The 12,214-nt window shown below is 35.8% G+C and overlaps 1 long non-coding RNA gene across 2 annotated transcripts; it reads right to left on the reverse strand.

The window, feature by feature from the left end:
- Nucleotides 1-349: 349 nt before the first annotated feature.
- Nucleotides 350-10,582, reverse strand: LOC140621290 (uncharacterized). Of its 2 annotated transcripts, none has more exons than XR_012021017.1 (3): nt 10,545-10,582; nt 3,321-3,488; nt 350-463 (listed from the first exon to the last, which is right to left on the reverse strand). It is a non-coding gene; the product is annotated as an uncharacterized lncRNA (long non-coding RNA). The 2 variants fall into 2 exon arrangements; XR_012021018.1 differs by lacking the exon at nt 10,545-10,582 and adding an exon at nt 10,427-10,531.
- Nucleotides 10,583-12,214: the final 1,632 nt, after the last annotated feature.

The raw sequence follows: 12,214 nt of genomic DNA on the forward strand, positions 1-12,214 counted from the left end.
TTTTGATATGATCTTTAAATGACAGTTTAAGCCAGGAAAGCAAGTTGAAGTTATCGTAGATGAAATGGACTCTCTGATCTCAGCAGTTATGGGTGGGAGTTTGTAGAATCAAGGTGATCATATTTATATAACTCTTAACTTCAACAGGATAGAGTCTTAAATTCCACAATAGTTTATGTAGACTTGATTTCTCTTGTTATGTCTGAAAGAGAGTAGCAGGGGAAATAGCCCTACACAGTGTCAGAGAAGGATTCAGAGTTTTTCTATTAACCCCATCAAATCACAAAAACCACAGCTCTAGTAGACTGATGTCTTTGTTTTAGAATGAAGTAAATTAGTTGAGTCAGTGTGGGCCCAAAACATTTAATTTACTTAGACTTCACAGCAACTGCATCTTGAAGTCCATAAATATCTTCCCCTTGGCCACTATGTAGACTCTTGCTGTGTGCAATGATGTTCTAGGCTGTTATAGAAGGAGAGACATAAGAAAGAGATTTGCACACACTATGAAAATAGCTGTGATATCATCCGGCCGATGAATTCCAGAATCCAGCCTCTGCATAGCATACTAGCACACCCAAGAAATCTGTCCATCTGTGCACTGTAAAGTGAGTGGTTTGGAACTCAGAGGGAGAGGGAAGAGGAGAGAGCTGGAGGCAGTAGAGGCAGTGGTGGCAGAGAAGGCTGGCATCAAGTTTGACAGCGACCAGCAGGATCTTTCTTACAGAGGACCTGAAGGTGAAGGGGAGTGAGGCTCCGCCCAGCTAGAAGGAGGACCCTTCCTTGCTCTCGCACAAACTTCAGTGATTGGAGAGAGGGAAAGGAAATGGAAGTAAGGGGGGGAAAAAAAGAAAAGAAAAGAAAAGAAAAAGACATTATTTCCCAATGTGTGCCCTGGGATTCAGGCAAGCCCACACCCAAGGCCCAAAGTGCTAACTAACCATTCACCTTTCCCAACTTTACCTCCACCCTTGCTTCCCACCAGCCCCTCCTGCCCCCTTAGCTTGTTCCCTACTTTGCCAAAACATCAGTCAGCTAAGGACAATCAAAAACTTGTGAGATGGAGCCATCTTCTGAAAAAAAAAAAAAAAGGAAGGATCTTAATTACCAAGTATTTGAACTGTTAGTATCACAGTAAACAAAACTTGGCATAACTGGGAAGGTGTTTGGTACTTCAAACGCGTAGGCAGAGGAACTTTTCATCAGACACTATTAAAAATCATAGGTAAGGAGGGATGCCTGGGTGTCTCTGCTGGTTAATTGTCGGAATCTTGATCTCTCAGGTCATGATCTGGGGATAATGAGATTGAGCAGCCCCCCCCCCCACCTTCTTGCTCAAAGGAGAATCTGCTTGAGGTTTCTCTCTTTCCCTCTCCCTCCCATTCCCGTTGCTTCTACTCTCTATCTCATTAAAATAAGTAAGTCTTTTTAAAAAATCATAATGGAATATCAAAAAGGAAAATGACAATTTTCCAGGAACTGAACCTAGAGACATTGTGATTTAACTGAAAAAGAATTCAAAATAGCTGTCATGAAGAAATTTATCAGCTACAAGAAAACTCAGAATGGCAATACAGTTATCTCAAGAATAGCATTAGTGAACAGAAGGAGTACTTTACCAAAGACATTGAGATCTTAAAAAAAGACTAAAGAAATTCTAGAGCTGATGAACTCGATAAATAAGACGACAAATGCATTAAAAAGTACTGGAAATAAAGCAGATCAGATGGAAGAGAAGATAAGTTAGCTCAAAATGGAAATATAGAAATGATTCAGATGGAAGAGGAGAGAGAACTAGAGTTTTAAAAAGTGAGAAGCCCTACAGGAAGTATCAGACTCCATTAGGAGAGGCATCAGAAGATTAATTGGTATTCTAGAAAAGATGGAAGATGCTTTTTCAAGAAAGTAAAAACCAAAAGATGATGGGTGTAGCCACAGTATATTAGACAAAATAGACCTCAAGCCAAAAAAGATAATAAGAGACAAAAAAGTTATGAAAGTAATCTGTATATCAAGAATATATGAAAATTGTAAATATATGCACTTCTAACACCTGAAAACCAAAATATATTAAGCAAATACTAACATATTAAGAGAAAAATAGAAAACAACTGAAAAGAATTTTAGTACCATCTTATTATCAATGGATAAATTGTTCAGGCAAAAAAATCAGCAAGGAAGCATTGGAATTGACCAATACTTTAAAACAAATGGATTTAATGGATTTAAATATATACAGAAAATTCCATCCAAGAGCATCAAGTGCACATGGAACATTATCCAAAACAGATCATATATGATAGTTCACAAAATCTGTCTTAGCATATTTAAGATTAAAATCACTCCAACTATTTTCTCTGACCACAATAACATGAAACTGGAAATCAATAACAAAACAAAGTGAGAAGACCTACAATATGTGAAAACTAAATAACACATTTCTAAGCAACCATTGGGTCAAAGAACAAATTAAAAGGAAAATTTTTTAAAAATCCTAAAATAGATCAAAATAGAAATGCAACATGTCAAAAATGGAATTTAGCAAAAACAGTTCTCAGAGCATGTTTACAGCAAAAAAAAAAAAAATGCACATCTTAAGAAATTACAAAGATCTTAAATAAACAACCTAACTTTACAACTCAAAGAACTAGAAAAAGAAGAATAAATAAAGCCCAAAGTTAGCAGAAGGCAGAGAATAATAAAGATGAGAATGGGAATAAATTAATCACAGACTATAAAATAGTGGTTAGGATCAATGAAACTAAGAGCTGTTTCCTCAATATTATAAACAAAACTAAAAAACTTTTAGCTACACTAAGAAAAAAATAAGAAGACTTATAAAATAAAAAAGAGAAAACATTGCAACTGATACTACAGAAATACATAGATTCATGAGATCACCATCAGACTCATGAGATCGCTATGAATAATTATACACCAACACATTTACATAACCTAGAAGAAATAGATGCTTTTCTAGAAACATACAACCTATCAAGACTGAATCAGAAAGAAATAGGAAATCTGAACAGATCAATTACAAGTAAAGAGATTGAATCAATAATCACAAAACTCCCAACACAGAAAACTCTAGGACCAGGAGTCTTCACTGGGGAATTCTACCAAACCTTTAAAGAATCCTCCTCAAAGTCTACTAGAGTATAATAGAGAAGGGAACACTTCAAACTCATTCCAGAAAGCCAGCATCACTTTGATACCGAAACCAGATAAGGATACTAAAGACAAAGCAAAACAAAAACTATAAATCAATGTCCTTGATGAATATATATGCCAAAATTGTCATCAAAATATTAACAAACCTGAGGTGCCTGGGTGGCTCAGTTGGTTAAGCAGCTGCCTTTGGCTCAAGTCATGATCTCCGGGTCCTGGAATCAAGCCCCGTGTAAGGCTCCCTGCTCGGTGCAGAGTTTGCTTTTCCGTCTGTCCTTCCCCCAGCTCATTCTCTCTCTCTGTTTCTCATCTTCTCTCTCATAGATAAATAGATAAAATCTTTAAAAAAATTAAACTTAACTCAAGAGTCCATTAAAATGACTATACACCTTGACTAAATGAGATTTGTCCTTGGGATGCAAGGCTGTTTCAACACATCAAAATAATAAATGCAATAAATGTATTATATCACATTAATAAAATGAAAAAATCACATGAATATCTAAATAAATGTAGAAAAAGCGTTTGACAAAATACAACATCTTTTTATGATAAAATCTTTAACAAATTGGATGGATATATGGATATAGATGTATATCTATATAGATATATAGATGGATAATATCTCATGATAAGAAAGGCCATATATGAAAAACCCACAGCTAACATTAAAGTCCATATGGAGAATGGAGAAAATTTAGAGAAAAATTGAAAGTCCCTAAAATAAGGAAAAAATATAAGGATGCCCATTCTCAATCACTCCTGTTCAATTAGTTCTGGAAGAACTAGCTTAAACAATTAGGCAAGAAAAGGAAATTAAAATAATAAGATACAAGGAAGAAGTAAAACTGTCACTATTTGTTGATAATATTATCTTATATGTAGAAAATCCCAAAGAGTCAGGCAAAAAAAAATGTTGGTGTTGATCAGCAATTTCAGTAAAGTGGCAGGATATAATATCAATACGCAGGTATTAATTGTATTCTTTTACACTAATGACAAACAGTATCTGAAAAGGTAATATTAAAAACTCATTCTATTCACAATGGCATAAAAATTTAGAGACTTAGGAATGAAATTCACCAAGTAAGTAAAAAATCTGTACAATGAAAACTATGAGATTCTGCTGAAAGAAAAAGAAGTCATGAACAAATGAAAGACATTTCCTGTTGATTGGAAGAATTAACATAGCCAAAATGGCCATACTAATCAAAGCTGTCTACAGATTCAACACAATCCCCATCAAAAATACCAAAGGCACTCTTCAGAGAAATAGAAGAAACAATCTTAAAAATTTATGGCGGGGGATCCCTGGGTAGCGCAGTGGTTTAGTGCCTGTCTTTGGCCCAGGGCGCGATCCTGGAGACCTGGGATCGAATCCCACGTCGGGCTCCCGGTGCATGGAGCCTGCTTCTCCCTCTGCCTGTGTCTCTGCCTCTCTCTCTCTCTCTCTCTGTGTGTGACTATCATAAATAAATAAAAATTAAAAAAAAAAATTCGTGGAGGAAAAGAGCCTGAATAGCTAAAGCCTTCCTGAGAATAAAGAAAAAAGCTGGTGGTATCACAACTCTGGAGTTCAAGATATGTCATAAAGCCATAGTAATAAAAACAGTATGGGACCAGCACAAAAATAAACACATCAACCAATGAAACAGAATAGAGAACTCAGAATTAAATCCTGGCATATATGGTCAACTAATATTTAACAAGGCAGCTAAAAATACCCAGTTGAAAGAGGATACTCTCTTTAACAATGGTGCCAGTTAAACAGAAGAAACACATTCAGAATAATGAAATTGGATTCCTCTTTCACAGGACTCACAAAAAATTAACTTGAAATGGATCAAACACTTAATCATAATACTTGATACCATAAAACTCCTTGAAGAAATGGTAGAGAAGAAACTTCACTACATTGATCTTGGCAGTGATTTTTTGGACATGATACCAAAAACAGAAATAATAAAAGCAAAACTCAACAGATGAGACTACACCAAACTCAAAAGCTTCTGCCCAGCAAAGGAAAAAAATAATAATAAAATGAAAAGACAACCTACACAGAACGGGAGACAATTCTTGCAAACTTTATATTGGATAAAGGGTTAAAGCCAAGATGTATAAAGAACTCAGTCAATTTAATAACAAGAAGAAAAACAAAAAACAACAACAACAACAAAAAAAAAAACAAGAAGAAAAACAACAAAACAATCCAAATTAAAATGGGTAGAAGATATAATTAGACATTTCTCCAAAAAGGACATCAAAATGGCCAACAGACATGAAAAGATGCCCAACATTGCTAATCATCAGGGAAATGAAAATCAAAACCACAATGCAATATCACCTCACAGTTGTTAGAATAACTATCATTTGGAAAACAAGAGACATTAGGGGCTAGTGAGGATGTAGTGAAAAGAAAACCTTTATATATATATATATATATATATATATATATATATATATATATATATATTTTTTTTTAATGTAAATTCCTTAAGAAATTAAAAATAGATTTACATATGACCCAGCAATTCCACTCCTGGGTAAATACCCAAAGGAAATAAAAACAGGATTTCAATGAGATACCTGCACTCCCATGTCTATCACAGCATTATTCAAAATAGCCAAGATGTGAAAACAACTCAAATGCCTATTGACAGATGAATGGATAAAAAAGATGTGGCACCTATATGCAATGGGATACTACCCATGAGAAATAAAGATATCTTCCCATTTGGGACAACATGGATGGACCTTAAACACATTATGCTAAGCAAAATAAGGAGTAGAAAGACAAGTATTATATCACTTATATGTAGAATCTAAAAAATTGAACCTGTAAGAATAGAGTAAAATGGTTGTTACCAGGAGATGGAGTGGGGCAGATTATAGATGGTATTTAAGGGTATGAACTTGTAACGAGTTATACATAAGTCATAGAGATCTATTGAATAGTGCAATAAATATAAACAATAATATTTCACTATAATTATGTTAAGTGATAAATATCACTGCTCCAGCAATGTATTAAAAATATAAAATATATAAAAAAATGTCAAAGTGACATGCTGCATACCTTAAACTTAAATAATGTTGCATGCCAAATTTATTCGATAAAAATACCTTTTTTAAAAAAGATTTTATTTATTTATTCATGAGAGACACACAGAGAGAGACAGAGACACAGGCAGAGGGAGAAGCAGGCTCCTTGTGGGCAGGCTGATGTGAGACTCGATCCCAGGACCCCGGAGGAACACTCCCTGATCTGAAGGTAGATGTTCAACCACTGAATCACCCAGGCATCCCTGAATAAAAAATATCTTAAACTAGTTTCTGCTAAACATTTTTTTTTTAGAGATTTTATTTATTAATTTGAGAGAGAAAGAGAAAAAGCACAAGCAGGGCAAGGGCAGAGGGAGAAGCAGGCTCCATGATCAGTCCCGATGCTGGGCTCTATTCCAGGACCCTGAGTTCATGACCTGACCCAGAGGCAGCTGCTCAACCAGCTGAGCCACCCCGGCACCCCTAATGTCATTTGTTAAGTGTTCTTTATATGCTAGGTAGTTTTCTACAAATTTTTCTGTTACATGTATCCTATTTTTCAGTCCGTGCTTCAAATCATTTGTTTTTGATTCTATAACTTTTATTTCCCAACAGTTTATTCCTTTAAAGAATATCAATAGTATGCATAAATGAATAATGAAACTATTTCCTGCTATTTTATGTTCAACTTCTCCATCTCATCTGTGCCACATCAAGACAGGAATGGGCACACAGAAAGATAGTATCACTGTCACAAGTGATTTTTTAAAGCCTTTTCAAATTATGCCTAAGATAAATTATTCACACATCTCCATAGACTCATGTTAAAGAAGTGCGGCATTCTTAGACAATGCAACATCTTACACATTCTTTGTGACACTCTGCCTCACAGATGCTGAAAGTTAAACCCTTGATGCATAGAGAAACATTTTGGGGTTATGGGCAGAGTTGCAACAGCTTTTCTTTTTTTTTTTTTTTTTTATTTTATTTTATTTTATTTTATTTTTTATTTTTTTTTTTTATTGGTGTTCAATTTTCTAACATACAGAATAACACCCAGTGCCCGTCACCCGTTCACTCCCACCCCCCGCCCTCCTCCCCTTCTACCACCCCTAGTTCGTTTCCCAGAGTTAGCAGTCTTTATGTTCTGTCTCCCTTTCTGATATTTCCCACACATTTCTTCTCCCTTCCCTTATTTTCCCTTTCACTATTATTTATATTCCCCAAATGAATGAGAACATATAATGTTTGTCCTTCTCCGACTGACTTACTTCACTCAGCATAATACCCTCCAGTTCCATCCACGTTGAAGCAAATGGTGGGTATTTGTCATTTCTAATAGCTGAGTAATATTCCATTGTATACATAAACCACATCTTCTTTATCCATTCATCTTTCGTTGGACACCGAGGCTCCTTCCACAGTTTGGCTATCGTGGCCATTGCTGCTAGAAACATCGGGGTGCAGGTGTCCCAGCGTTTCATTGCATTTGTATCTTTGGGGTAAATCCCCAACAGTGCAATTGCTGGGTCGTAGGGCAGGTATATTTTTAACTGTTTGAGGAACCTCCACACAGTTTTCCACAGTGGCTGCACCAGTTCACATTCCCACCAACAGTGTAAGAGGGTTCCCTTTTCTCCACATCCTCTCCAACATTTGTGGTTTCCTGCCTTGTTAATTTTTCCCATTCTCACTGGTGTGAGGTGGTATCTCATTGTGGTTTTGATTTGTATTTCCCTGATGGCAAGTGATGCAGAGCATTTTCTCATGTGCATGTTGGCCATGTCTATGTCTTCTTCTGTGAGATTTCTCTTCATGTCTTTTGCCCATTTCATGATTGGATTGTTTGTTTCTTTGGTGTTGAGTTTAATACAGCTTTTCAGATAGAGGAAGGGGAGATGTCAAATTTACTCTTAACTACTGTAATGGTATTTGTCTTATTTTCTCTCCTACTTTATGTTAAAAGAGCAGTACAATGCCCTCAACTTCCAAATGGAAAATATTACTCCTTTATGGTAAGAAGATAAGCAAAAGACAAAATTCATTTGTTTTATGTTCTATTGATATCAGGTATTTTTTTGTTGTTGTTGTTTTGAAATTTCATTGGAAAGCTTCAAAAAATTGTTTTTCCAAAAGTTTGGAAGATCTGTAACTCAAAGCAAACTTGAACAGAGCCTCAATTCAATAATATTTTGTTCCAGATTCTAAGCAAATTCTAGTATCACAGAAGTTCTCAGGCTAAAAATTACTCCTTTGTGTCAAAGTGACTCTGACTAGGATCAGAAAAGTAAATTGATGGTCTCCTCCTCCTCCTCTCCATCCTCCTCCTCCTCCTCCTCCCCCTCCTTCGCCTCCTCCTTCTTCTTTAAAGACTTTATTTGTTTTTTTGAGAGAAAGAGAGAGAGTGTGTGTGTGTGTACTAGAGAGACAGAGAGCAAGCACAAGTTGGGAGTAGAGGCAGAGAGAGAGAGAGAGAGAGAGAGAGGGAGAAGTACGGTCACTGCTGAGCAGGAGCCTGATGCAAGGCTCAATCACAAAACCCTGGGATGATGACCTGACCAAAGGCAGACACTTAACCAACTGAGGTGCCCCTGATGGTTTCTTTCTTTCCACCTTATTATATCTGCACAATTCTATGCCATTTTCATTCTAGAACACTGTGGAAGTGTGGAGTCTGAGCACTTCTGAGTACATCTATGACTATAATCTTTTTATTCTAAGACATCAGCTATATTCTTTTACAAGACCAGATGGAATCAAGAGCTTGGGATCTATGCTAATCACATTATAACACAGAAACACTCAGAAAACTCAGTCCCTTATCACCTAATCAACTTCTAAGGCTGTCCCTCAATCTTGTGCTAGGAGAGGAGAAAAATAGGTTGTAGTAAATTTTTGTTAAGTATGTTTATTCAACACGCTCCCTGCCTGGAGTATGAAAAATCATGGACTATCAGTGTCCATTCAGCTCAGGAGAGCTTTTGATCATAGGAAGATGCGGAAAGAGGTGTTTTCTCCTTCCAAACAAGAGGTACATTGATCATTCATTCTGGGCTCTTAGGGAAAGCGGGCAACAGAAAGAGAAAGCAAAAGCAAACAAAACAAAGCCTCCCTAAATAATAGAAAGAAATAATTAAAAATCTTTAATTCTAAAAAAATAAATAAATAAAAATAAAAAAAATATTTAAGTGAAAGTGAAACAACTAAATGCTATGCTGTAAGCTACTATTGTTTTGGCTAAATGGTGGGCATTTAGATTTAAGAAAGTGGTAAGCTTTGCCAAGAGCAAGAAAAAGCTAACGTGCCTTGACAATTCTGTAAAAATGTCAGACTGAACAAGTGGCCGAATTTCAGAGGTGACTAATAGCACACCTTTCACTGTGGATGAACTGCTATTAATGGCAATAGTAAGGAAAACCAAACATCAAACAAGAAACGGATTTGGCTTTAAAATTACTTTGATTTAAAATTAGGATGGCATGAGTTTAATTCTATTTTTCTGTAAATCCTTGTTTGGATAGTTTAATAGCAATACAGAGTACTTTTTAAAAACCTAAAAACAATGTAACGTAGCTGATATATAATCTGTTTTCATTGATATAGATGAATAGATTTATCATAGTTTATATATGTACATTTACACATATGGATATTGAAGCCAAATGCTTGTCACCACGTTGTTGAAGGAGCAAATAAAAGATCAGGTGCTGCATGTGTGTACAATATGAAATACACTAGCTAACTTTTGTTCATTTGTTATATTATCTTCCTTCTGCTAAGATACAGAATATTATGATTCTTTGGGGATAAAGTAATTGGAATCATCACTAATAGAGAAGAAACCAAGATCAACGTTAAAAGTGGCACCATATTGGGAAATTCTGTGCTTTTAATTAAAGAAAAATCATACATTATTTCTAGATGGTTTCAGGTACACCTACCTTAGTGATGGAAATAATATAAAAAATGACTAAGTGGGATCCCTGGGTGGCACAGCGGTTTGGCGCCTGCCTTTGGCCCCGGGGCACCATCCTGGAGACCCGGGATCGAGTCCCACGTCGGGCTCCCGGTGCATGGAGCCTGCTTATCCCTCTGCCTGTGTCTCTGCCTCTCTCTCTCTCTCTCTCTGTGACTATCATAAATAAATAAAAAAAATTAAAAAAAAAAAGAAAAATGACTAAGCTAACCTTTAAAAGATTATTCATAATTTTACCAATATATTTTCATCTGAAGGCAAATAAAGATAAAACTCAAAAGTTTTATCACTGAAGTAGACAGTAATGTGATGACATCTAGGTGGTGACACATGCCGAACCACATTTTACACCTACCTAGGACATCATGACAGCATTGGAACAGCTGGTTAAAGGAGGATGGAGTGGTATAATTGTTGCATCACTGAAGCATGAATGCAGTTAAGCGAGCAGGATGGAAACTGCTCTGCCCATGTTCTTATTGTACTTATCTAATTTCACTTACTTTCCGTATGCTCTCGTTGTCACTGCAGTATTGTTTCTCGCTGGTGTGCTGTAGTGTTTGTTGTCCACCTGCTGCATCTTGACTGCTATCATGGGATGCTAGGAGTGCAATTCTCTTTTTGTGCAGGAGTATTCTAATTAAAGCCTATTATCTAGCTGAGATTCTGCTCCAAAAAGCAACTGAAAATGCCCAACCGCACCCTTTCAGCCTCGTGGTCCACCCCTCAAGAGTAAAGCGAAATAATTATAAAAATTCATTTGTCAATTGCCTTTGAGTTACACATTATATTCTGACAATGTCATATACATAAGACTTTCATTTACTTCAATCAACTTCTGGCTCAATTCTTTGCTGCCATTTTTTTTAAAGATTTTATTTATTTATTCATGACAGACACAGAGAGAGAGAGAGGGGCAGAGAGACAGGCAGAGGGAGAAGCAGGCTCCATGGAGGGAGCCCAACGTGAGACTCGATCCTGGGTCTCCAGGATCACACCCCAGGCCCAAGGCGGCACCAAACCGCTGGGCCACCAGGGCTGCCCTTTGCTGCCATTTTTTGATATTCAAAGAAAATACATTTAGAAGAGGGAGAAATAAATGAAGATGAAGATAAATGTACTTTCCTGCTTCTGTCATGGCTAATGCTACAAACATCTCTATTTTTTTTAAGGTTTTTAACATGTTTTAAGTAATTATTTTTTTGAGTATAGTCAGCACATGATGTTACATTAGTTCCAAAATCTCTTTAATAAATATCAAATTGTTGTATTCAGGATGTAAGCTTAATTTTGCTTATTTATTTCATCCCTTTTCCAAAATACCAAGCAATTATTTTATTGTATGGTAATAATATTTTAAGACATTATAACAAGATTATTTGTTTGGCCTTGCGAAGGAAGAGGCATCAAATGGAACACCAGAAATCCTACATTTTAACCCTGGATGTCATTGGAAGTTTGACTAGGACAGGCCCCTTATATTTCTAGACCTTCATTTCTTATATGAATTAGGAAGAAGCATGAATAAATGTCTTTTAGAAACTTGTTATTTCTGATAATTCTGGGATTCCATTTATGTTTTACTTTTTTGCCAATTTGCAATCGCATAGGTAGGTCCATGTTGAAAGCCAAACATATTTCTTTATGTCAGTAATTAAGGGCATGATAAAGAGATTCGAAGACATTTAACAGTATTTTTTTTTCTATGCCACTGATTTTGTACTCATGACTATCCTTGAAATCTAATGAGCTTAAGCAATAGTGCTAGTATTTTAGATGTTGTGAGTGGTTTAATGTGACAATAACAAAGTTTTCCTTACTCCACAGTATCACCTACAGATCTTAAAATGGTAAGTAAAAGTAAATCTTCATACAATCATTTTTTTTCTGTTTGTAAATGTTCTGGGATAACATATTTTATATATGATGAAAATAAAAATATTAATGCACAACATCACTGTTGGGTGACATATAGGTAGATGAAGTCCATTTGAATTATCCTTGGTCTATTTTTAAAGCCAAATA

The sequence above is a fragment of the Canis lupus genome, chromosome 30 (assembly GCF_048164855.1).
Source record: "Canis lupus baileyi chromosome 30, mCanLup2.hap1, whole genome shotgun sequence".
Lineage (NCBI taxonomy): Eukaryota > Metazoa > Chordata > Mammalia > Carnivora > Canidae > Canis > Canis lupus.